Source organism: Hippocampus zosterae, chromosome 2, assembly GCF_025434085.1.
Source record: "Hippocampus zosterae strain Florida chromosome 2, ASM2543408v3, whole genome shotgun sequence".
In the NCBI taxonomy this organism is placed as follows: domain Eukaryota; kingdom Metazoa; phylum Chordata; class Actinopteri; order Syngnathiformes; family Syngnathidae; genus Hippocampus; species Hippocampus zosterae.
This window is the reverse complement of record NC_067452.1, coordinates 27,283,070-27,308,377: the sequence shown is the minus strand read 5'-3', so window position 1 is coordinate 27,308,377 and position 25,308 is coordinate 27,283,070. Positions and strand designations below refer to the sequence as shown.

The following is a 25,308-nucleotide window of genomic DNA, read 5'->3' as shown; positions in this document are numbered from 1 at the left end:
TCAAATAAGATTTAGAATCTGTCTTTTTAGCCCTGGGTTGAATGTGCCCCTCCATCAAAACACCTTGCCCCAGCCCGGCCCCCTCAGTGAAATTGATCCAGAACCCCCACTGCGTGTGACGGCTTGTGGCGTTTTCTCCAAAGAAGGTGCTATATGATATACAGGGTGTTCCAAAAGTAATTTGAAGTCCCCATAACTCATTAACTATGAATGGTAGTAAGATAAAAGTTGTGCCATGTTAAAGCTAATTACATACATTTTTTGTAAGGCTATTGATTTTTTAAATTTCTTTTCAGACCCATTAATGGCATTCACGTAACCAGAAAAGCGTTTTGTGTGTTTGAATTTGCAAAAACGAAATCATGGACTGTTGTTCAACAGAAAGGAGCCACCAGAGAGGAAGTCCATAGTGAGATGGCATGGTCAATTCATAACGGATGGGTGCTTATGCCAAGCTAAAAGAACGGGACGCCCCTCAGCTTCAGAAGATGTGATTGAACAAGTTCGAACTGCGTTTCAGCGGAGCCCCCGTAATTCGATCAGATGATCCAGTATGGAACACACCATGCGATTTCTTTTTGTGGGGATTTGTGCAAGGATGGGTCTATGTGCCCCCTATTCCAAGAGACGTGGATGAGCTGAAGGCACGAAAAGCAGAAGCTGTTGCAACCATTGACAATGCAATGCTGGGACGCATTCGGCAAGAATTTGACTATCGGCTTGATGTGTGTGGTGTGACCAATGGTGCTCACATTGAACATCTTTGAACATTCCATGTAAAAATTGAGATTACAAGCTTTCCGAATTTACCAGATGCGCTTTTATATCCTTAATAGTACACCCTGTACTTTAGAAGCCTGCTCAAAGAAAATAAGGGGAACACTTAAACAACACAATGTAACTCCAACACTTGTTCCAAGTGTTATGAAGAAGGTAATTGATCTCTCTCTCTCTCTCTCTCTCTCTCTCTCTCTCTCTCTCTCTGTGTTTCTCTCACATTTGTTTGTGTCTTCTACTCCCACTTCCAATTCGATTACTCAGACCCAAATTTTTTGCTTCCTGTGCTCGCCTAAATTTTCAACAATCACAGCTGTCAAAGATGCTAGCCTCTTTAATAAATATGGCCATGTCCTTTGCATGCAATAAACAAACAAACAAACAAACAAACAAACAAACAAACAAACAATCTGGCGGAGATGCAATTGGGTGCTCCTTATTTGGAATCTTAGTAAATCAGGCCCTAGAACAGAGGTGCCCAAATCCGGAGGGGAGAGACATTTAAAACAAGATAAGATATCCTTTATTCGTCCCACACTGGGGAAATTTACAGCCTCCAGCAGCAAGAATGTATGTAGAAAGAAGAAAGGAGAAAGAGAAAAAAAAAAAAAAAACATCTTTCAATTAAATACAATATGAACACAAATGGATAAAAATTATTATTATTATTATGATTGTTATTTTTTATTCATCAGCCTGACAGCAGTCGGTAGGAACGAGCGTCGGTATCTCTCCTTCTTGCAGCGCGGGTGTAACAGTCTCTGGCTGAAGGAGCTACCAAGTGCTGTCAGGGCGGGCTGGAGGGGGTGGGAGGGACTGGCCATCATAGCTTTTAGCTTAGTTAGCATCCTTCTGTTGCCCACCTCCTCCAGAGTGTCAAGGGAGCAACCCAGGACAGAACTGGCCTTCCTGACCAGTCGCTCCAGTCTCTTTCTGTCCCGGGCTGAGATGCTGCCTGACCAGCAGACAATGCCATAATGGATGGCCGAGGCCACCACCGAGTCCACAAGCTGGATCGGGGCTCTCGAGGTCCGAACTTGGGTACCCCTGCCCTCCCTAGAAGCAGGGTAAAGATGCTTGGTGAAGAAGTTATGAACCCCAACACTATTAAGAGTTAATCAGCACAGACGCCAGGCCAGGTGGGTGCATGACACCACAAGCAAGCTGATGGATGCTGTTTCCGAGTTTCACATTGAAAGCGGGGTCACGTTGTAATGATACATGTGATCATGATCTTCAACAGAAAATATTGTGTCAATTGTCACCCGTTTGAATATTTCTTGCATTTTCAGGTCGATTTGTTATTTTCAGAATCAACTTTTAAGAACCAAGGAAAAACATTTTTGATTGGCTCCTGTTTGTTCTTTTATGTCACGCTCTCAGCTTATCTGTTGAAAATAGATATTTTTTGACACCCCCTCCCTGCCCCCTCCTCCCCCATCCCCTTTGAATACTTGAGCTATTTTGTTTGCTCTTTGTCATCGTGCTATTATGAAGAAGGTAATTGGTCTTTCAATTTGGTGATGGCATGAGTCAGAAAAGCGTGTCGGCTCTAAGGAGTCAGCGTTAATTCATTTTTTGAACGTCACCATTTGATGCAGTTGTGTTTTGGGTCTCCCAAATTACACCCCAGGTGACAATATTTTGTTATAGTCGCACTAAAAGAATTCGTAGACCAATGAGATCTGAGATTTAACGGGCTCCCCATAGACTGTCCCGTTTAAACAAACGTGAAAGAAAATGGGTGTCACTTTCTATGATACTGTTGAACCAAAACTGTGTTTGTGTGGCCAACTATGACCCACTTATGCACCAAATAATTGTAAAAATGACTCATAGTGGTCTCCTCCTGTTACAGTATGTTCTAGTTTAATGTACTGTTTAAAAACAAAACAAAACTGTAAAACGAGTTTTCTTTTAGTTGACTTTTTTCTTCAGCTTGAATAGTAATAGTACCCTGGGAAAATAAACGGATGCAGGCAAATGGGAGCTCAAAAATGAAGTGGTTGTAGAGGCATAGGTGAACACACTGAGGATGTGGTTGCTTTCTCAAATAATTACCAACTTCATCTGCCCAGCAAAGCACTGAGTAGAGCACAGACCTCTGTCAAGGCCCAAAATCCATACCTGTCTAACTGAATAGTTGCATTGAAAAATCATGGCGTGCTGCTGAAACATTTCCACTCCAATCCTCTAGGTGACAGTATTTCACATTACAATGCCGGGGGCCAACCGCCGCATAGCTCCTGTCCCAATGCAAGTATTAGAAAACTTTATTTCTTTTATTGAGTGCTCATGTTTTGGTCTTTTTTTTGCGGGGGGGGGGGGGGTCTATTGTCAGTTTTACATTTCAAACATACAAGAGTATGCAAATTAGTATCACTTTAAGTTTCAGAAGTCTCCTCTCAATATAAGCATGAGGTGTTACAAGAAAAATAACCATACAAACAATAAAAGAATGACATTCAAACTTTGGAGTCAAGTTTCAAACACACAAATGCATCTCTGCTAATATCTACAATAGTCTGAGTCTGATGAGTTTGGCTCAAATGACTCAAATGCCTCTGCATGGCCAATGAAGGGTTAAGCTCACAGCGGCGGGTAAGCTCGCATCAGGAAGGCAAAGGCCGGGACTGGGCCAGTTTCCAAACAGATGTTGGTTTGTTTCAGGGCTGTGGTTAAATAGTTGGAAGGGGTTCCAGCACACAGGGGAAAGAGGAGGGAATTAGAACTGAGATGATTCCAGCTGCACAGACAGGAAGAGAGCATGCGGAGGAGGGAGCGAGTCAAAGACTCAAGATTGAGACAAACTGAGAGCCATTGATGCAGCGCTAAATAAAATGGATGCCAAGCTGCGTGACCTCCAGTGCTTCATCACCATAATGCAAAGCACCACGTTAGACACATAAATTATTTATACTTTCAGAAAATGAAAATTCATGGGCTTATTTTCCTTCCAGCGCAAGGCAGTAGTAGGTTTTGTCCCGTTTGAATACACTGCACAGGCACATCCCGTTCAATATATCTGATGCTTCGATTTGGTTGTGAGGAATTCCAGCATTTATGAAATTGTTCTGCCATGCTGTCTAAACGTTTCTTATCCAATGACTGAAATTTTGCACTTCAAATCATCTTTGGGCTCGAGCCACCAGCACATCGCATTTGGCATTAACTCTCTGTGTGTTTTGATTTTAAAAAAATGTTGTTTCGAGTTTCTTCTGAAAGGTGGAAGACTGGTATGATAATCATAAGAAGAAGAAGGCAGTAAGAGGAGAAGGAAGATATAAGTATCATGCATTTGAGCCTTGTCTGTTTGTGAGGAAAAACACACAGTCAGAAATGTAGACTGGCGCTAGCGAGCCATGACAGGTAAGCTGCGATATACTTATCACTTCTGAATAAAATTTTGGGGATTAATGTGTGTTTTCTTTTAATTGTTTTACATTTTATTACACCGGTGGTCAATTTTAATGTCCTCATATCAAATATTTAGCTCTCAACCTGGGCTACATGGGTTGTCTGAATTAAGCCCCAAATGAGAGAAGGGATGATGTTACAGTAAAAAAAAAAATCAATTATGTTTTAATTTTCTATCATTTCAGTTTTTTTAGAATTATAGATGTATATATTCCTAAAATGAACATGTGCCCTCGGAGGCAGGATATCACCCGTGTTAGCATAAATATCACTTTGAAGTCAGGAATGGCGGGAGGGAACGGAAGGAGGAGTAAAAAAAAAATAATAATAATAATGATAACAAGTGGAAGAAGGCACAAAATAGGAAGTCTCAGAGTGCATGGCTCGGAGAGAAGACCTGAAACTAAACTTTTTTCCATGTGCAGCTCTTGCTGTATATGATTCCTTGGCCCTCAGGGGCCCCGATATACTCGCGAGGCCTCTATTCTCATATTAGCTTCTCGCTGATGCCTGGACTCCATTGAAACTAATGATAGTGACATAGCTGTCATTTACACATAATCCCCTGTGACAGCAAGTATGAAACTCACTTTTAGAATTGCAATACCTGATCCGCTTCGACCAACATGCCGCTCTACTTTTAGAATTATGGTTTTTCGTTTTTTAAACTTAAGAATGTCCAAGTTTCAGGCCTGCTTTATATGGTTTTAGGCTTGTTGGTGGACTTTGGGTGAGACTGTGCTGATGACTGAACATGAGGTATGTTTCATTGGGAAATGTGTAAAGCTTTCCTGATGAGGGTTAAAATTAAAAGCTAAAATTCAGGACTTAGTAATACAGTATATCAGCTATTTGTCTGCATGAACCGTCTGCATTCTATCAGCAGACAAATGCATTTTTTTTTTTAGTTCCGGGGGCCTAGATATGTCCAAACACCTGTGTACAGGTCTATGTATTCCTCAGACATGAAGGGTGTGATTTAATAAGATCCCAGCAACCTGACAGACTGTACTTGCTGTTGGTGGACGTGTTGTATGTGAGCTGCAAAGAGTGCGTTTCTTTACTAAGGTCTACTAAATTGTTTGTTTTGATCATGGAACATGTGTAGGACACTACAAATACAAAATGAAGATCAAAGTGATGGAATCAAATTTGTGAGTGACAGCGGCAAACAAAGATAGAGATATAATCAATCCCTCCAATAATCTTTAGGAAACCAGCAACTGCATAAAAATCAGGTTTTGGATGATTTTACTTGCTTAGCGCATGACATCTGGATATATCTGCTAATCCTGTGCAACTTTGCATTTAAAATCTGGGACAACACACCTGAGAAACTGATGTGGGAGAGACCAGCACTTGTTGAAGTGCACTGAAATGCTTTAGATGCACACATATGTTGAGTTGGAGGGAGTTTTGTCATTGGTGATATCTAGCATGGCTTCTTGGGACTGACTCAAAATCATACCTGAGATCATTGAGAAACTCCAAAATTGCATTGCTGAACACTTGATATGTCTCCCTAATTTTTGTTCTGGCATTTCAAAAATGTTTACACTTGCGCCTTCTCCCCATCACCCCTCCATTTGCCTTCCTCCTCAGGGTTAGCCACAGAGGTACAGTTTGCACCTGCCTTTCAGGTGTTGTTTTCAAGATGCAAAATTGATCATCGTACTTCATTAACATATTTAATGACTCTATGTACAGCCAAGATTCACAAAAAACGACCTAAAAACATTGTTTCAATGCTGCGCAGAGCATTAAATCATCACTGCCAGATGTTGACGCCCATTTAGTTGTCTGCATGTTATTTGTTTCAAGTGTACAGTAAATGTAAACACAGACACTGGGAACGCAGGGCAAGTTTTGTGTCATTGTTTTCAAAGAAAGACAACAAGTGATTTCATCTCCTACATACCATTTGTCTGCCTTCGCGTAGCATCTGGCAGATTTGAACAAATGTAGAATCCGTCTCATGAAGGGATGAGGTGTTTAATAGGGGTCTGGAGGAAGGTGTTGGGGATTAGTGTGAGGGCTCCCTTATCCAGCTGTGTTGTCTAGAGTGCAGATGGGACTTGGCTGCGGGAGGGGTGGGGATGGGGGGGGGGGGTCTGCACCTACAAATATATATATTTAAAAGATTAAATGGATGTTGCAGATGCATGTCGGTGTGGATAAGAAATAGACGCACGGAAAAGCGGAGAAATTGGCACATCATGCTGATTGATATACAACGGAGACATGAATGTAGCTAGCAGATGTTGTCGTTGAACTGTATGGCTGAGAAACCGCAGCTGTGATCAGCTGTTTCACAACCATTTTATGAACCAGCACAAACAACTGTTATTCCTTTTATTTGACAGTCATTATTTCATGTAGAAAGAGGAACATTTGAAAGAGTGGTCATGCAATCATGTCACTGTCAGAAGATATGCGTTTTTGTTGTCTTCCAATGAAGCACAATCAACAAATTTCAACATTGTTCATGATGATTACTTTGAAGTGATTATATCTTCAAAGTCAATTTTTACATTATTATTTATGATTGTCTGGCCATTCACATTTTTCATGCGTGATGCATTTGCTGCCACTTAGAAGCTGCATTTTACATTCATGGTCCGAGCAGCCATGTTACAATCATGTCGAAGTGTGTTTGTGCATAGAGAAGTATTCGTGTTTGGGACTTAACGCTTAGTCGGGCAGTTGCCATTTACATTGGAATTAGGTGTTGAACAAACGGTTGGCGGACAAGGTCAATAAATTCATTACTGTCTGCATGAATAATTTGGTTCATTGGTTTTTGGATAGGTCACTCTCTTTCACGCAAAGTCATTTGAAACAGACTACAAAATATAACGCAGTCATCGGGCACCATTCTTATACCTCACATTTTGGGAGACCCCAAAAACGACACGTTTGTTCAACCATTAACATTGCTTCACCAAAAGTAGAAAGCCACATTCAATTTAATATGTGTGTATGTCCGTCATTACCCTTCCAGCAAACGTCCCCACGAATATATGTATGTTTGTGTACATGTGTGCGTGAGTGTAAGTCATGCAAAAGCATGTGAACCTCCCTCCCAGTCAGCACTGCATCGTAGAATCATGAGAAGCACACGGGCCTGAGAGTGAAGAATCTTTAGTAGAGAGCAGTCAAGTTACTTGCCATGTGTGCTCTAGTAACAACTGTTGTAGTCATACCAGGAAATGAAAACAACATGCTGAAGTACTCCCCTTAATGGCTGTGCTTGTTTCTTACAATTGTGGTCACGGCAAGACAAAGCCAAGGATTATACTCCTTGTCATATGATGACCAGCCAAGTCAGACACATTGAGTCCCTCTTCAAAACAAAAGTGTTTCATCGCCAAAGGTTTCCTCGCCGTCTTGTGAAATCATTGTTGTCATTAGACCTGATGCCAACAGCAAGAGGTTTTTGGGTGCGATACAGGAGAGAAAATGTTGAACGTTTGATGAAGGATAACAGTCAGTCCGATGTGCAGGTTCGGTTAATTGACGAGTCCTTCAGAACAATGTTTCACGGACCTAACAGTGCTGACTTTAATTTCTTACACTCATTTTCCATTGAGCAAAGTCTTACAGTAAATGTGTTGCCGCTGGCTAGGCATGGTTTGGTTTTAGAAGATGTTTATGTTTCTCTTGATCTATGCCATAGATTCTATGGCTGCAAAAAGAAGGATGTGTGGTCCACATAAGCTATACTTTACTCATCACCTTTGAACACAATGTCTTCATAACATGGCATGACTTCATCAGAATACCCAAAGAATTACAGTTTACAATTACAAGGGGTCTTCAATCCTGCCGCTGTCTTGCCTCTTTCTCATCCAATCTGTGAGCCAAACCGTGATCCGATGCGAACCGTGAGTTTTTTTGATCCGCTGCACCACTCACTGGTCTGCGCCACACGCCCGTAACTCGTGGGGAGGTCTCATGGTCGAGTGTGTGGCAGGAGAAAAGCTGGAAAGAAGTTGAGGTCATCAATGTTGGCGTGGCTCCAACATGGCCCAAGTGAGAACAATGACACAGTTCAACACGTTCATCTCACAAACGAAGCCCAGCCAGCTAACAGTAATGTTAGCACTTTAGCGCTTCTGATTCACTTGTTGCTAGCTCAACAAGAGTGGCCAGACTACTGGTCGAAATACCAAATACGGTACTTAATGAAGTAACCTACCGGTACTGTTACCTACAGCCTACTTTACCTGACAGCAGTCAAATAAGAGGGGAGGACCGGCACTTATTTTTTTTCCACTTAAAGCACTGTATATAAACATATTTTACCAACGTGTTGCTTGCCATGGTAAAATCAACCTTCTTTGGGGACGGATATGTCTTATACCGTTTGGCATCAGGCCCGACATACTCCTGAGCCAATTGCGAGGCTGACTTTTCGCTAGAAGTTGCCAGTGCGCTTCTGTTAGCTTTTGGTCTTCTTATTTTCTGTCTCGCTCGGCGGGGGGTGTTCTCAGCGGCTTCTGTTTTTGTGGCTCACCGACGCATCACCCTGCTGCCTGCTTTACAGAGCAATCAAGTAAATGTTGCTTTTTTTTAATTTAAAGCTGCTATTACACTAATTAAACCAGCAGTCTTACCTATACACACAGTTTAAGGCAGCATTTCATTACCAAGCCACCAATATGCCCTTGTTACACTTGGAGCAATGCATGACATCGTTGACAACTTTGTACAAACTGCTAATATACTGCATCAAAATATTTATTTCACAATAATAATTAAAAAAGACTGACAATGGGACACTTGGGCTTGTGCTTCACCACAGATCTTTGTCATTTTGGGGGGCAGGAAGGCAATTTCTGTAATCAAACTCCTTTGTTTTCAACTCCACGCTACTTTTTAAAATGCTACTTTACCATCTCACATTGCCACTGAAGTGCCCTCACACCCCCCCCCCCCCCCCCCCCGAGGTACGTATACCGCCATTTGAGAACCACTGCATTAACCCACAAAAAATGTATTTGCATTGAAAGTCTGTTTGAATGAGCGTAGCGTAAGGAGTGATCTATCAAAAGACTTTTGAAAGTTGCCCTGCTGATATTCCTTCCTTTCAGATCACGTTCTTACTTCTTGAGGGGCCTTAACGTGAGCCAAGGAAGCAAGAGCTAATTAAGCTGGTAAGACTGGCATAGGCGTCGCCACTGCAGAGATGAAAGCTTGATTAATGAATCACAATACTGTGACTGCACTCATTATTACCTCTATGGGCAAAGAGATAAAAGGGATTATGGAGACCTTACGCAGCTGAAGAATACAAAACATTGCCATCAATGTAGTGTGACTGTATTGTCTGAAATCAAGAACATGACATTGATTCTTATTTGAGCTCGGACGCATTAATTGCTACCCATTAATAACGAAGAAAAAGACAAAGAAATGATAGCCCAATGGAAAGCAAATCTTTATGATTGCCATGTGCTGTTTAAGTTTACATATACAGTATGTCTATTCAGCAAAAGAAAGAAAGATTGGTTTTCAAAATCCAAAAATAAAAAAACCAGCGCAGCGAAATTGTGCTACGTTTACACAGGAAGGCCAGAACCTGGATTCAACCCCCTCCCACAAACCCCCAGCCTGAAAACTGTGAGGCAGTTGTGCGAACCACACTACCTCGGTGTTGCCTGATGGTTATTGTTCTGTCAATATTTCCAAAGTAAACACGACCGTAGATTTTCACACCAAATTTGAGCCCGCTTGGTTGAATTCATAGAGCTGCATTATATATATTATATATATAAAATTGCAGCGATTATGAAATCAGCCTTTGATTGCTGAGACATAACATATGGCTCTGTTTACATTCTTGCTGCGCAGTCTGGATATGCTGGTGTCACAGCCCACACCACTATCTCTTCAGGGAGCGGAGGCAAGAGAGACGTCAAGCCAACAAGGGAAGGAATCTGAATATGCCAAATACAGCAAGCATTCTTTCATTATTCTGGTGCCATCAAAAATAGAGTCTTCATTTTTTTTTTCCTTACTTAGGGGTCAAGAATTTCAGAATAGGGTCCAAGATTTCTTCCACGTTAAGTCGATTGCTTATGTGTGTCTGGAAGATAGCTCAGTGTGAGTTGAAATGTATTTTGTCATGACGCACGACGAGTGTGTTGATACAGGTTGGCCTTGATAAAATATAATGCATTCGTGGATTTTAACTTGTATACAGGGAAAATTGTGGCCGCAAAACCCTCAGCAGTGCTCGGAATAAAGACTGGCATCTTTCCAAGCGCTCTCAGTTTCTGTCCTCCATAGATCGCGCTTCCTCCCACCCTAAACATTCCAGCGGACTGCATCTGTTCTGGCATATCAATTTCTTGTTGCTGTTTGGTTTTCCTTCAGTTGTCTCTTTAATTTCCGGGTTTTAAAAGCGTGGCCGTATTTGTCATGAACTGAATGTGTATTTTATTCCTAAGAACCAAAAAAAAGTTCATCATTTATTTGAATGCTTGTTTAACAGTTGACATTCTGTAAGCTATTGAAAGACTTTGGGAAATGAGAGTTCAGTGTGTGTGTGTATGTGTGTCTGTGTGTGCTATGGTTTTATTTCTTTTGTTGATATTTTACAGTACAGTCGTATTTTTGCTTATTAAAAACACGGGGTGTTTTGCGGAGGATGGATTGTATTAAATGGCATTCCCATTCGTTTCAAAGGGGGAAGTTGGTTAAGATGCGAGTGATTTGAGTTACGATCATGTTCACAAATTCGACTTTGTAAAAGTCTAAAAGGCTTATCTGTGTGTGTACGATTAAAGTCATGTTTGAAAAATAACGTGAAAATGTTTACGGTTTATTGAACGATTCCAATGTTTGGCCCATGTTGAGACTCAAGACTGTTATCTGTCCATGCACACGGTACATTCACGTGTTGAAGTGCTTTTGAGTGGCGTGTCCGGGTGACAAAAAGCTTCGCCTTAGCTCCGCTTGCACAAGGTGCGTTTGACTTTCTTTGTCAGAGGTTCCATTCCAAAAACGCACCATTTTTCCATGTAACTTGTGCAGCAGTGAACATTGAGCTTGCTTATGCCTCAAATTTGCGCGGAGTTAGAACACTCACAATTCTGGCTAAACACACACACACCAACCTTACAACTTAAATAGAACGTATCCCACTTTTTCCAGGCAAAAGTAGACACGTAGATATGCATAAGCCTTTGCAATGACAGATGTTGTCAAATATAGCAGTAGCTGGAGATTCGTAGCTCCCGCCAAACAGAAATACCGAGGCTTTGTCATTTTACGCCTTAATCCACCAGACACCAGATATTGTTGTCTATGTTGCGGTACACCACCAAGTCAGCGTGATGGGGCATTCACTTCAGATGCCGGCAAGCTCACGGATCCCGAATCAGTGGCTCGTTTTGGCCCGACACGCCTCCCATAAAAATGAGTTCCTTCTGTGCGCATGTATCCAGCCACAAGACACAAATAACTAGATGCAGGTCCCTGTAATGACATGTAGTGGCCGAAAAAGGCTACCATTATAGAGGGAAGGGGGTGAAGAAAAATCACTACTTTTATCTTGCCTTCTGGAGATGTGCTCTTACAAGGCCTCTGGAATTTGAAATTGTAGATACATCTGCGAGTGGGGGATGGGAACCAATGAGAACCCAAAACATAAATACACAATCACAAGTCTTGCAGTGTCCTGTGGATATCTCACAGGGGGTTGTTCTTTTTTAAACCTTCAATTTGGAGTGTTTATGGCGGTGTAACGACAACTGCATGACTTAGGTCAACAAATGAGTAGGAATGCGAGCCATGATGCTAATTGAGACTCCTTCCCCTCACTGGCGGTACTTCCTTTTTTGTGTTGTCGTCATAGTTAATAATCAATACTAATTGTAACTGAGGAAGTGAAGAAAGCATTACGGCCTTATGGACAGTGCCTTGTGGCACTTTTGAATCTATACATCCTTTATTATTTTTCTTAAATATCTTATTCTGTTTACATGGCCAAGTGCAGATGGGCCACTGACGATGCGGACGGGGCTTCGGGGGCATCTCGGTCTCGCCTTCACAGTGGCAGGCCGAGGAGGAACGCGCTGCTGGGCTCCCATTGATTACAAGAACTAAATTCAGTGTAATGGTTAGTTGTACCTGTATATTGTATCATTTCTTTTACTTGTTTCCAAGCCGGTTCACAAAAAGAGGTCTTTACGTGACACCAGTCCGTGGTGCACAAAAGGTTGGGGACTGATGAGAAACTGCGCCAAATAAGCTGTGCGATCGCACAGTCCCATTTGTAACTCTTTAAGATCATCCAGTGAAATAGAAAGATGTTCAGGTGTGTCTTTGAGTGCCAAATGAAAACTCTCTGTGCACACCTGTTTATTTTCTACTTGGCCACATTTTTCTCAAGCCCTCAGAACAGAGACATCATTCCTGGCAGTTCATATGCTGAATCCATGGTCAACATTTCACTTCAAAGCTCAAAAGTGTTTTATTTCTCATTGTAATATGACCATAGAAATCCTAAGATCTTCTTGGTGATTGCCACCATCCAGTCCAACACATATTTCATGCAACAGCATCAACATCGATGGAACAGTGGCTCTCTCTCTTTTTGATATATGGTTGAAGTGAAATGGAGGCCAAGTGAAACAAGTGCTGCCAGACATGGCAGGTAATGTAGAGTTCAACAGGAAATGGGCCTCAGGGAAGTGGAAGGGCTTATTTGCCATGTCTGCACAAGGGTGTCTGTGTTTGGTCTTAGTCAACCACTTGAGAAAAAAGTGCAGTCATGTGTGTGCATTGTGTAAAATGACTGCCTTCGTTAAAAAAGGTGAGAAAGAAACACTGCAAGAATGCTGTAGCGTGCTCCCTGCGTTTGTGTGTGTGTGCTGTGGTTAAGTTAAGTTTAATTTGATATTTTCGTACTGTTGTATTATTTGCAAGATACTCAATAAAAGTGAAAACCAACCGACAAGGCTATCTGTTTCTCCCACTCGGCACTCACCCACCACTAATAATCTTTGTAGTAATTGCTCCAGCTTTGTTGCATACAAGAAGAGTTCAGATTCTGCGAGAAACACAAAGTTTGCTGCCCTATACTGCAAATCGTTATAATTGACGTTCACAGTTGACATTTCTGTTACTGAACATGTTTGGACTTGATCGTAAGGGTTCGATTCAAGTTTGCAAGCTTTTTGCTTGCTCCCACACTATTCTCCAAAATGTAAAAAGGTCCAAAGGTTTGCCATAATTCCTTAAGATTTAGCAGCGTTCAGTATTGCCAATTTAACAACTGTATCACTTTCCTAACTAAAGAGTTAACATTCTCCGACAGGGTTATTTTTTTTCAATTTAGGATTATGGACCTGAAATGAGTCATCAATTTGTATTGGGTCCATTCAACTTCTGGATGTCAATCTATTGTTTCTTCAAAGGTGGCTTTTAAATATTTGTATTAGTAAATCGAAGTCGGATGCGGACATCGCATGTTGAGGTTATGGCAAAACATTTGTATTTTATCGGACGAGGGTGTAATTTGGCTCTTGAGCTGAAAAGGTTCGGGGGAAACTACAGCTAAGTCTTTGCCACTTTGTTAGTGTTTGCATTTGACTTGCAGATGTCTCTTTCACCAAATTGCAATTATTTCTACGTCGGGCATGATGGATCTATCTGCAGAAGTTCCCAAGTGTGCCAAGCGATGCAAAATGTAACTTTTCCTTCACATCTACTTTGCTTTCAGAATACATAGTAGAATCGCCGGAGGGCACCTCGCTGGAGCATATATTATAGTCACGAGATAGTAGTAGTAATCAAATGACCTTGGCAACAGAGAGAGTTTCTAATGAGCCTCTCACAGGAGTCTCCCATTGCAGGCAGAACATCCGCAAACACACAGCCTGCCTATAACGGGTCGTTTTAAAGTAAGGCCAGAAGAAAACCTTCAATGTCAGATATACCCGTTGCTAGTTGAAATGTCCCGCGTCTTCCATGGATAACAATTTGGGAACATTACGTGAATGAATAAATAAATACATAACTAAATAAATATGCTGCTTGTTGGGACTTTCACTAGCTTCAATACAGCCGAAAAACAAACACAGCAAACAAGTGAGTGTTTATTGTATTTCTTGTTATTTAATATCGACGTATTAGAATCATTTTTATGCTCTTTAAAGGGCAGGTAACCATTGTTGCGCATTTTAACTCATGTAAGCCACATTATGTACGCCGTAGGTAGAACTGTTCTATGTAAAATGCAACACGTTTTATCTGCTAGGACTGTTTCAGGTTCTCTGTTAAAAAAAAAAAAACAACAACAGGTTTGGGAAGTTCGTTCATGTGACTGTAGCAAAATGTTTGGATTGGCTTGCGTGTTGTAGTCTTTGTTAGTTTTTGTTTTGTTTTACCGAAAGATCTTTGCCAAAAGCCTCTTACCTTTTGCACCACAGTGTGATGCAGTATTATTCTGAACCTACTGACCAGAGGGTTAGTCAACCCCCTAATTAATATCGTGTACACACACGCACGCACACACACACACACAAAACTATTCCAATGTCATTGGCAAACTTTACTTGCAGCGCTTCCAAATCAGCAATCGAATGAAAGACATTAATACACCAGGAATACAAATGCCCTGAGAACCAGAAGTGTTGCTGAGTTGACTTGACTCCCTGTGGTGCTTAAGCATAAAGCTGTCAGCTTGAGGGGGGCTGGGGTGGGGGGGCTTTGGCCTTTCTTCTCCTCGAGTCTCACTGCTCATTTGCTTTAATCTGTCCTCCTGAACAAACCCGGGTCAGAACGCCTTCCTTGGAGAACAGAAATAATACCTTCTCTGACAACTGGGATTTCTAGTCAGCAATACTCTGACATCACCTTGAGAGAGAAGGGGGGAGAGAAATGAGCCAACTCCCTGGCCAACGTGCACTGAGGAACATGATGAGGTTAATGAGGAAGGTGGGCCCCTGCAGCACTCTGACATCCACCAAGAGTTCGATTCTCCAGAGGTAGCATCAAGGCTAAACTAAGAACTCGTTAAATCTCAACTATAATGGCCTTTAAAAGTGTCTGTTTCTCAGCTGGACCAATACGTCTGTGTTTGATGTTCCAAGGCCAAAATGTCAGACATTATCTGGGTGTTGTTGTTGTTGTTGGGGACACCATTAATGTGAACAGAGGAGAGTGGTGGAAGCTGTTGTAGCATGCGCTGTCATTTAGCAGTTTTAAAGGTGTAAACTGCAAAGCGTGGCAATGATTACGTTGTTTCTGAATTTCCATATGTGTGCGAAGTCGTACGTGTGTTTGGGGCGTGAGTAATTTGTGAGTTTGTGGTGGGCTGGATGAAAGGTTCCCTGTGGAAATAATTATGCCCACTTTAGCTCATGTGATTGGGGGTGAGACAGGGGTGGATGAGGGCTGGTAGGATGCTGCGTCTGAGAACAGCAGGCGAATTAATTACACATCAGCTTGTGGGAATATTCAGCCTAAATGCCAGTCATGTCCCAGCGAGTCGACATACTTAACAACTCCGAAATGCGCATGCAGCAAAGCATTTAAACTGACAATGGCAAAAGGGAAGAAAGTCAATCGAATTAATTTCCTTGACATAAAAATGCTAATTAATGACATTAATAATTGATTCACTCTGACATCATCTACAAGTGGGGATCTTCTTGTAGTTCCTTATAAAGATCGTTCTCAGAAAGTGTGGTCCACCTGGATGGTCAACCGCTGACCCACTTGAAGAGTCAATATTTTCTTCCCTTTACAAACAGTCGTCAAATTTCTCTACTTCGAACATTGCAGAAATACTACAAAGATAAAATAAACAATGAATGAGATTCGTGCTGTTGTTTGTGTGCGAATGTATTTGGAGTGGTGAAAAATAACCGGGCGGCACGGTGAAGGAATGGTTAGCATGTCTGACCGCTGCTTAGCACGTCTGCCTCACAATACAGAGGCTCAGGGTTCAAATCCGGGGGGGCTTCAGCCTTCCTGTATGGATGTTGCATGTTCTCCCCGTGTCTGTGTGTGTGTGTGTTGGGTTCCGGGGACTACCATTTCCTCATACATTCCCAAAACATGCAGAGTAGGTTAATTGAACATTCTAAATTGTCCCTAGGTGTGATTGTGAGTGTGAATAGTTGTTCGTCTTTGTGTGCCCGGCAATTGGCTGGCAACCAGTTCAGGGTGTCTACTGCCCGAAGACAGCTGGGATAGGCTACAGCAAGCCCGCGACGCTCATGAGGTAATAGCAGTTCAGGTAGTGGATGGATGGATGGATAAAAAGTAGCCGTTGAAACCACTTTTTTCTTCGACAGGCATAAGAGCCCTTGATACCCTTAAGAAGCATCAAAAACAGTTGTTACCAATAAACCGGCAGACTATCAATGCAACACAATACCGTTTAATCCAGTCCCACGCTGTCCATAATGTGATAATACATCACAATAATGTTTTTTTCCGTTCAGATTTCTTTCCTCCTGTGTGCACATGGTGTCCCCGATGATCTTTTACTGCAATGTACTGCATGCTTCTACAGGAACGACTTTTGTAAATTGAACCGCAAATTCACTGGATTTGCTGCAAGATGTGATGTCAAAATTTTTTTAATTTAGTTTTTTTTTTTAATTCTGCAACAACAGCATAAGGTACATATCAAGCGTGAGGTCCAGTTTTGTTCAATAAAATAGATTGCTAAATTATTGCACGCGCAATTTCTTGAGCGTATTATTGCACCTGAGTCAGGATTTGAAAGTCGCACAGTTGCAGGCATTCCGTATTTTGGAAGCGAACGTTTATCATTTGTTGACGACTGTGCCTCCAGTATTAGGCTATGTAAATGAAATTTGGGGGCGTTGTTCTATCGTCACTTTCCTACGTACATTTGGACGTTTATACCAGTATCTCAATATTGTACCAGTATTTCAATTAGATATTTGTTTGAATGTAGTGAAGCTCTTGATGTGTAAGAATAATTAACTTTTAAATATTTTTTGGGACTTGAGTCTACAGTGCTTGGTGCCCAGGTAGCGAGTGCTCCGATATAACGTAATGGAGTTGACCACAACATTCAACAATCTCTTGCAAACAACGGGCTTCATATTTATTCAGAGCACACTTCCAGAACATTTGATTTAAAGCATGGATAATTTTGACCTGGTTTTGAACTTTATTTTTGGGCTATTATGTTTTTTAAAACCACCCAGAAACGTTCTTTGCAAACGCTAATCTCCCGCACGGACTCCAGCAAGTCCATTATGCTTCCGCTTTGATTGGCTGTGAATCAAGTCGCCTGCGTTCACACACAATGGCGCAAACGCCCCTTTCTAACTGCGCACATCTATGAAAATACCAAAAAGAGAGAAAACCTTACTCATGCACACACTTGTACTTTGAGCCAGTCTCACGCTGAGCATGAAAATGGGGCCGCAGCTCTCTATAATCTTGAGAAGAGCAACCGCTATACAAATGAATGGATGCATGATATTTTGGAGGAAAAGAAAATAGTGAAACACAGTAGCGAACGAAATATATCCAATTAATGAAATACCGTCAATGTAGAAACCTGTTAATCAATTTTCATTGGTAATTATCTTATGTTACTCTTTAATAGTGAAATAAATCCAAAATGAACTTTTTACCGTATTATGTACAGGATGATGGCTGGATGGCCTTATTGTTGCAGATTCAGAAGTCTCACGGCTGATTCTTTTTTTTTTTCTTGATGAGTTTTTGATGAGTCCCTACGATGTGATCCAAACTAATTATAACAATAATTCAAAAATATGAAGTGTTGATTGCTGCCTCACACCTCCTGGTCCTCCACCCACATCATTGCCGACAACAAACTGTCCTGATGAAATCCTTTGTGTGTGTGTGTGTGTGTGTGTGTGTTTAACTTCATTTGGTAGCCCAGCCAAAGTCTGGACGGTCCCCCTGAATGACCTCCCCTCTATTAAAATGCTGATTCTCTGTCTCTTTTCACATTGCACCGAGGCGTCATCAAACCAATTGTGCTCGTGGTCAGAGCGGTGACCACAGAATGGAAGTTTGCTGGGTAGCGCAATGCCGCAAGGGGACATCTGCCGTGATGGCAAGGTGCCTCAAAGTAGATAATATTCTACACTAGTGTTCCCTCACTTTTTGCGGGCGATACATTCTTTGACCCACTACATTTCTGGGTCAAACCTGAGCGGAATGAACCAATCAGCGAAAAGCGGGCGTGACACACCTTTTGAAATAATTTCTTCAGGTGCTGTCACCTGCGAAGGACTTCACGACTATCGTGTTTGTGGTCATTGAAACCTGAGTTGAATCCTGCACGTCATTCTAAATGTTACGATGATGGACTTCCGCCACCGAAGAGTGACGCTGCTCACGAACAATACGTCACATCAAATGCTGTAAACAAATTTGATTGCGCGGTTCATTTTAAACTGAGCAGAGTGGCGGTTGAGGGCAGGTGTCCAGACCACTTTTCTTCATGCTGAAAGAAAGTAGGTTTGGATTCCCACGATAGCGCGCATTAGCTATCATGGCATCTCGATAAATAATTCCGCGAGCTATTGATTTAATGTTTTGTTATGAGTTGTGTTATTTTACTTTACTTTAACTGTTTTGTAAAGCGCTTAGTTACAGCTGCAGCTGTTGTGAAAGCGCTATATAAATCAGCATGTATTGTATTGTATTGTATTGTATTGTATTGTATTGTATTATTCCAACCAGTGTAACCAAAAAACATATTTTCATTCTGACCACCACAGGTACACTTTAAGATGCGCGTAGCCAGAGCTTTGTTTTGCAAATCTACATCTTCATGACTTCTCCTCTAAACTAGCAGCAAAATTCTCCGCGCTTACCAAATCTTTCTGCCCTGCCATCCTGACCTGTCACGTTGATCGAGTGCAATGTGAAACGGGTTTTCGTCTCTCCAAATTGACAAGTGCTCAATCGGTGCTCATACCAATTGGACTCTCCTCCAATCATCAGAAAGGTTTTCTGCCGTTCTGAGCCACAACAGGCAGCCAAATACAATGGCTGCATTGTGTTTAAATGTGTTTTCATTTGGTCAATTACAAAGTGGTGTCATGTCTGAGCATGCGTGTTAGTTCGGAGCTGTGCTTCAAATTGTCCAACATTTTGGTTATATTTATGAACGTGCACTTGTGTGTCTCGCAGGTACATGGACAGTAACTGTGCCCATACACAGGTGAGACCACTACTTCAGAGAGGGAAAAAATCTCATTTAAGTCTTTGAGGAGTGGGCAGGACAAAACTGGCAGGAAGAAGCTGGAGTGGGCACAGACGCACACCATATGCTGCTTCAGTGCTTGTTTGGTTAAACTGAGGCAACTGTGCTCACATGGCTGATCATATTTCATGTCTCGCATGAAAGATTCCTGTACAAATGTACATTACGTGCATTCGAGACTTACTTTTTTAAACACGTTCAAACAAAGATTAAAGACGGTAAAGATCTAGTTATCCTTCGTAGTCTCAAGACGCTGCAACAAAGCCATTCATTTTAATCCCAGACGCCCATGAGACAGTCGTAACATCACACTAAAGATAAAATGGCAATTCCCGTTAGCCCAAATACAAAAACTGTAATATTCACTTATGAATTGAGTTATACAGTGGTACGTCAGGTGTGCATGTAAATCTAAACTGTAAGACCGTCTTCCAATCCTGCCCAGAGAAACTTGTTTGCAGGGGGGGGGGGCAGCTTTTCACACTTTTTGATACAACTGAGAGACGGTTGAAGTGTGTTGACTCATCATTGACCAGCAATCACCAGCTCCTTGATTGAAAGTCAACAACAACTGCAGTGTGTGTGACTTTTCCCGAGTCTATGAAAGGGACTGAAAGCTTTTTACTTAATTGCACACTGTTGCCGTGGCAATGCGCCTTATACCAAGAATGCCCCAAACGGAGTGATTTCAAATGCTGCAAAAACACAAGCAAATCAGATTTTTTGGGAAGCTCAAATTGACCCAAGTATGGGTCGGTCCTTTTTTAACCCAGAAATTGGGTCAAATTTAACCCAAAATTTAAGTGTTTTTACAGTGTGCTGTGATGTTCATCTTACAAACAAATACTAAATATTAGAGGAATAGAGAGAGGTAAATGTTCTTTATTTACACTTGATCTCTCTGAAGTTGGATGTCTACCATCAAAAGTCTTTGATATCCCACAACAAGATGCCAGAGGAGAAACCTTTAATGATTCGCCAAGTCATCGCTCTCACCTCCTGAGAGTCATGCATGGAACTGCAGAGCCAATAATATGCCAGAGAACATGTAATTGTAAATATATGGGTTGTAATATTATACACACACACACACATTTATATAAAAATGGTAATATATTTTGGAGGGTTGAATTCTCCTTTCAGGTAAAAAAATAAATAAATAATCAATCAGTCCATGTACATGCACACAACAGTGGAGCAACTCATGATAGGTGATTGACACTTCTCCAGTGCCTTGTGGCGATAGGATCCCTTCCGGGCTTGTTTGGTCGTGTGGCTTTTCGGTTGGCCTGGTTCACATCAGATGATGATGGCTCATTGCAAACTACAGAAGAACACTAGCAATGACATCGAGACTTAGAGCTCTGGGTGCGCTGTCGGTTATTTGCACAAATGAGATGAGCTCAGGAGAATGGAGGGAGCATTGAATAAAGAAATAATAAAGCAACTCCTTGAACATTTGCGTAAAACATATCTCACAAGCCATTCAAGAAGGAAAATGACCAGGAGAAGAGTTTGTAATTGAAATGTTGTCACTAGTAAAGCTAATAGTCTCGCACCTTCTATTTCTTCTACTATGACTCATCCTTATTTTTAGTATTTATTTCCTAGCAATCTGTGTGGCCTTTGGCACCAGGCAGTCTTTCACAAGTCAGTCAAATAATTTCTGGTCTGGGGAGGATTGTTGCTGGAGAAAGTGTCACGTTTATGCGTGTAGTTGTTGAATGTTGAATACACCAAGCAGTAAGAACATTTTTGTTATTTTTCCTCATGGTGCACCAGAACTCTAAAACCTCTGACGCTTTTTAAATTGGTTAAGAATTAAATATGAAGTACCCCATTTATTTCAGCCCGGCCTTAACCTAAAGCCGCCTTTGAAAGGACGTAGAAATGTTACATTCTTCTCCAATTGCGTTGAACTAGCTGACAAAAAAAGTAGTGAGTCAATATGTTCTTTGATTTTGGTATTGTGTAAATGCTTAACATAAATAGCGTTGATTTAGGCTGTGTATATAATATATGTCTATGCAATACAAATGAAAAAAAAAATCAATCCTGGTTATTTTACATTCCACACTAAAATAAATCACACCAATTTATACATGTAAAAAAGAAGAAATGCATTATTGAGCTCATAAATTTAATTTCATTTCACTGTCATTTGCTTCAGTCTATCATTATTGTGGAAAAATGAATTTCTCTGTTCAACAAAATAAATAAATAAAATAAATAAATAAGCATGTCAAAAATGTTTGTACCTTTTACTTTGTGTAGTATCAGCCCCATATCAGCAAGTTTTGGTGTATTTTACTTGAAATTGTTTTTGTCACGCTGTGTGGTGGTGGTGGACCCCAAAAAGCAGGCAGGAGGGAGGAGCAGGTTGTACTTGAAGAATTGTATTGATAAAAACACAGAAAACTAAATCCAAAACAAAGTCCTAAAAATAAAACAAATCCAAAGTATCAAACAAAAACCATGACTGAAGCTCCAAACTAATAGTAACCGAAACATGACCTAAATATCATTACAGAACAAACATGACGGGAACAAACAAACAAACAATGACCCGACACTTAGTGGTCACGCTGGGAGTCCTTTTAAAGCAATAATAACATGACAACCAACAGGTGTGCAGCTGCAGGGAGAGCCTACAGTGCCACCTGTTGGTCACAAACCAAAACATGACAATTTTGGTTCGGCAAATCAGTTTTTATCAAGTGAAGTCATATGCATATATATATATATATATATATATATATATATATATATATATATATATATATATATATATATATATATATATATTTTTTTTTTTTAATTACACAGTGGACTATAAAGTGCTCATCCTCATTTTGCACCGTTTCAAGACATACAAAAATGAAGAAAAGCGTTTAATAACTTACCAAATATTGAAGTAATATCTTTTCTTTAAATAAGCGTGTCCAAAGTGTGTCCTCTGGACACCTGGTTTGCTCAGATAAGATTGTAGTGTGAGACTTGGAAGAGTGGGATCTTCAATTCAATGGAGAAAATTGGAAATTTGGAAATTGGAATACAGATGGAGATAGTGAAGAGCAGGTCGCTGTATGCGATAAGTAATCTGTGAGTCAGCGGATGAAGTGCTACCGGACAAATTGTTGTACCATTATTCACACTTGTAATGTTTTGTTAATGTTACATTAGGGTGGCCCGGTAGTCCAGTGGTTAGCACGTCAGCTTCACAGTGCAGAGGTAACGGGCTCTGGCCTCCCTGTGTGGAGTTTGCATGTTCTCCCCAGACCTGCGTGGGTTTACGCCGGGTGCTCCGGTTTCCTCCCACATTCCAAAAACATGCGTGGCAGGCTGATTGAACACTCTAAATTGTCCCGAGGTCTGAGTGTGAGCGTGGATGGTTGTTCGTCTCTGTGTGCTCTGTGATTAGCTTGCAAGCGATTCAGGGTGTCCCCCGCCTACTGCCCGGAGACAGCTGGGATAGGCTCCAGCACCCCCCCCCCCCCGCCCCCTCCACAAAAGTGGAGTACTATAAAAAAGAAAAAAATACATTTCATCGTACACACTCCAATGAATTCGAATACTGATCCCGGTTTCTTTATTTACAGACACAAAAAAAACCTGTAACCATTTTTTAATTTATTAACAAAAGCACACTGACAATGTATGTTTAAACAAAAAACGCCGGTCACGAAGAGCCATGAAAAATATGTATAAACAAAAAGCGCTTGTAAAGGCAAGGTAATAGTTAATCTGAGAATATAAACGAAATGACAAGAGTCCAATTTGACAAAACAAAAGCAAGATGAAAAGGCAAAATAATATACTTAAAAGCGAGAGACTGTAAAACAAAAACGGCAATGCCAAGATCGAGAGGTCGAGAAAACAACAACACTTGATCATGAGCGGCAAATAATCTGACAGAGACTTGGCCGTTAGCCATGTATTTAAGGACTTCCTAACTTGACGAACACATCGGCAGCAGGTGAGCGCGCCCGAGGGAAAGTCCTCCTCTGCTACCTGCCGGAGACACACAAGAACTGGATCATGACACTAGGTGGCATGGTGCATGAGTAGTAAATACATCTGCTCCACCATTCTGACCTTTGGGGTACTCTGGCCTTCTTGTATTCTTTTATAATCTAATAATAATAATAATAATAATAAAATGTAGGTTGGTTTCATCAAAGATGCACATTTCTTCAAAAAGGCGTGAATGTGTGGATACTACTTTTCCACTTACCAGGTGAAATTCATGGTCCGTCGTGGTTGTTGAGAGATTGATTTGGTCCTTCCAAAAAACTTGCCCTTGATGAACTCCGTCTGGTTTGAGTAACGATGGAGGACCTCCCAATCAGTTTGGTTGTATCTTGCACCAAACAAAATGTTTCTGCTGACTCTTGAGTGTATTTGGCTGATTTAGTCATGTGACATCAACAGAGAAGATGCACTTTGTGCACTGCTACTACGTAGGTTAAAAAATAAATAAAATGTACATTTGGAGCTGGACATGGAGATTTTCCACGGTGACGCAGTGTGTCCATCTGTCGCCTGTGAGCATGGCAGGACTGTGACTGTCGAGCCCTCTGATGGCACTGGGCCTTGCCCAGCAGGACTTTATAACAGACGTGGCCCAGTCTTGCAGTGTCTGACCCACAATTTACCGATAGTGATAACCCTTGCTAGGGGCGATGATTGCCAAAACAAGCATATAGAGAAGAAGTGCTGTGTCAAGAATAAAAACAGTAATTGGAGTGCCAAAGTGTAACACCAAATCTTTCTCCTGATGGGTGACTTTTAAAGCAGCTGGTATCTCACTGTTGCCTGCTCAAAAGCAGTTGTAGTTTCAGTGATTTACCAAAATGTGTGCAGTGTGTCTTCTTTTCTGGCGTAGCAGCTTGGAAAAGGTTTTTCGAAGCAAAATGGATCCATTTTCGTGCCAGCACTGAGGGAGCTCAATGTGACAGGCCGGTACAATTAAATTTGTTGAGTTATGTTAAGGAAAGTATTAGCGGGAGTGGAGACTTTCAAGACTAAGTCTTAGCGGGACATGATAAAGACACCCCATCTGTCCATCCATTTACTTCTTTGTCATTGGAGGAGCAGCAGGGGAGGTGGTTTCCAGCTACAAGTACCTTAGGGTCCACCTTTTTCAGGAGCGAGAGCCAAAACACTTCCTGTCTGCTCAAAAAGTCTCACACCACCAGGAAAATAAACAAATAGCTTGTGAATAAATAGACAAGAAAACCCAAAATGCGTATAACACAACCCGTGACTACTAACTACTACACAAAACTACTTACAAAAGGTATGTGCAAAATATCGGCGAGATCAAAAATGAAACAGAAGAAACATGGGATGCCAAGAAGATTCAAATACTTGGTGACAGAGTCGAGAGCAAAGGCGAAGAAACCGACAGAGGCTACGTTCTTATATACTCGGCTGATTATCTTTGGAAGCCAGTGTGCACGCTGGAGGGAAGCCCCCCTTCTGCCAGCTGCTGGATGGAGACACACAAAAAACAGAATTATGACAGCCAGGCAAAAACAGCGAATGGCTCAATGAATAAGAAATGGGTGCTTTGATCGATTCACTGATAATCGGATGACTGCAGCAATTACAAAGGTAAAACGTCAAACCTGACGGAATTCTGACAAACAGTGAGTTTACTTTTTAGAACTTGATGCTGTCGTTCTTATCGTGACTCGGAGCCTAGCAACCGAAGGTTTCTGTGTGCGTGGGGGCATGTGTGGATGTAATTCACTTCAATTCCCCAAATTGAAGTGAATTAAAGCATTTTGTGGGTGATGATTTCATTGAAAAATCCCATAATATGCAAAAGGATTCCAGAATACACAAATTGCTCAACAATGGCAGAC

General features: G+C 41.3%; 1 long non-coding RNA gene across 1 annotated transcript in view; it reads left to right on the top strand.

Moving 5' to 3' along the window:
• Positions 1-382: 382 nt before the first annotated feature.
• The window catches only part of LOC127596144 (uncharacterized), a 193,356-nt gene continuing 168,430 nt past the window's right edge, over positions 383-25,308 (top strand). The window contains exon 1 of the long non-coding RNA XR_007961400.1: positions 383-844. This is a non-coding gene — a long non-coding RNA (uncharacterized LOC127596144). The remainder of the gene's footprint in view (positions 845-25,308) is intronic.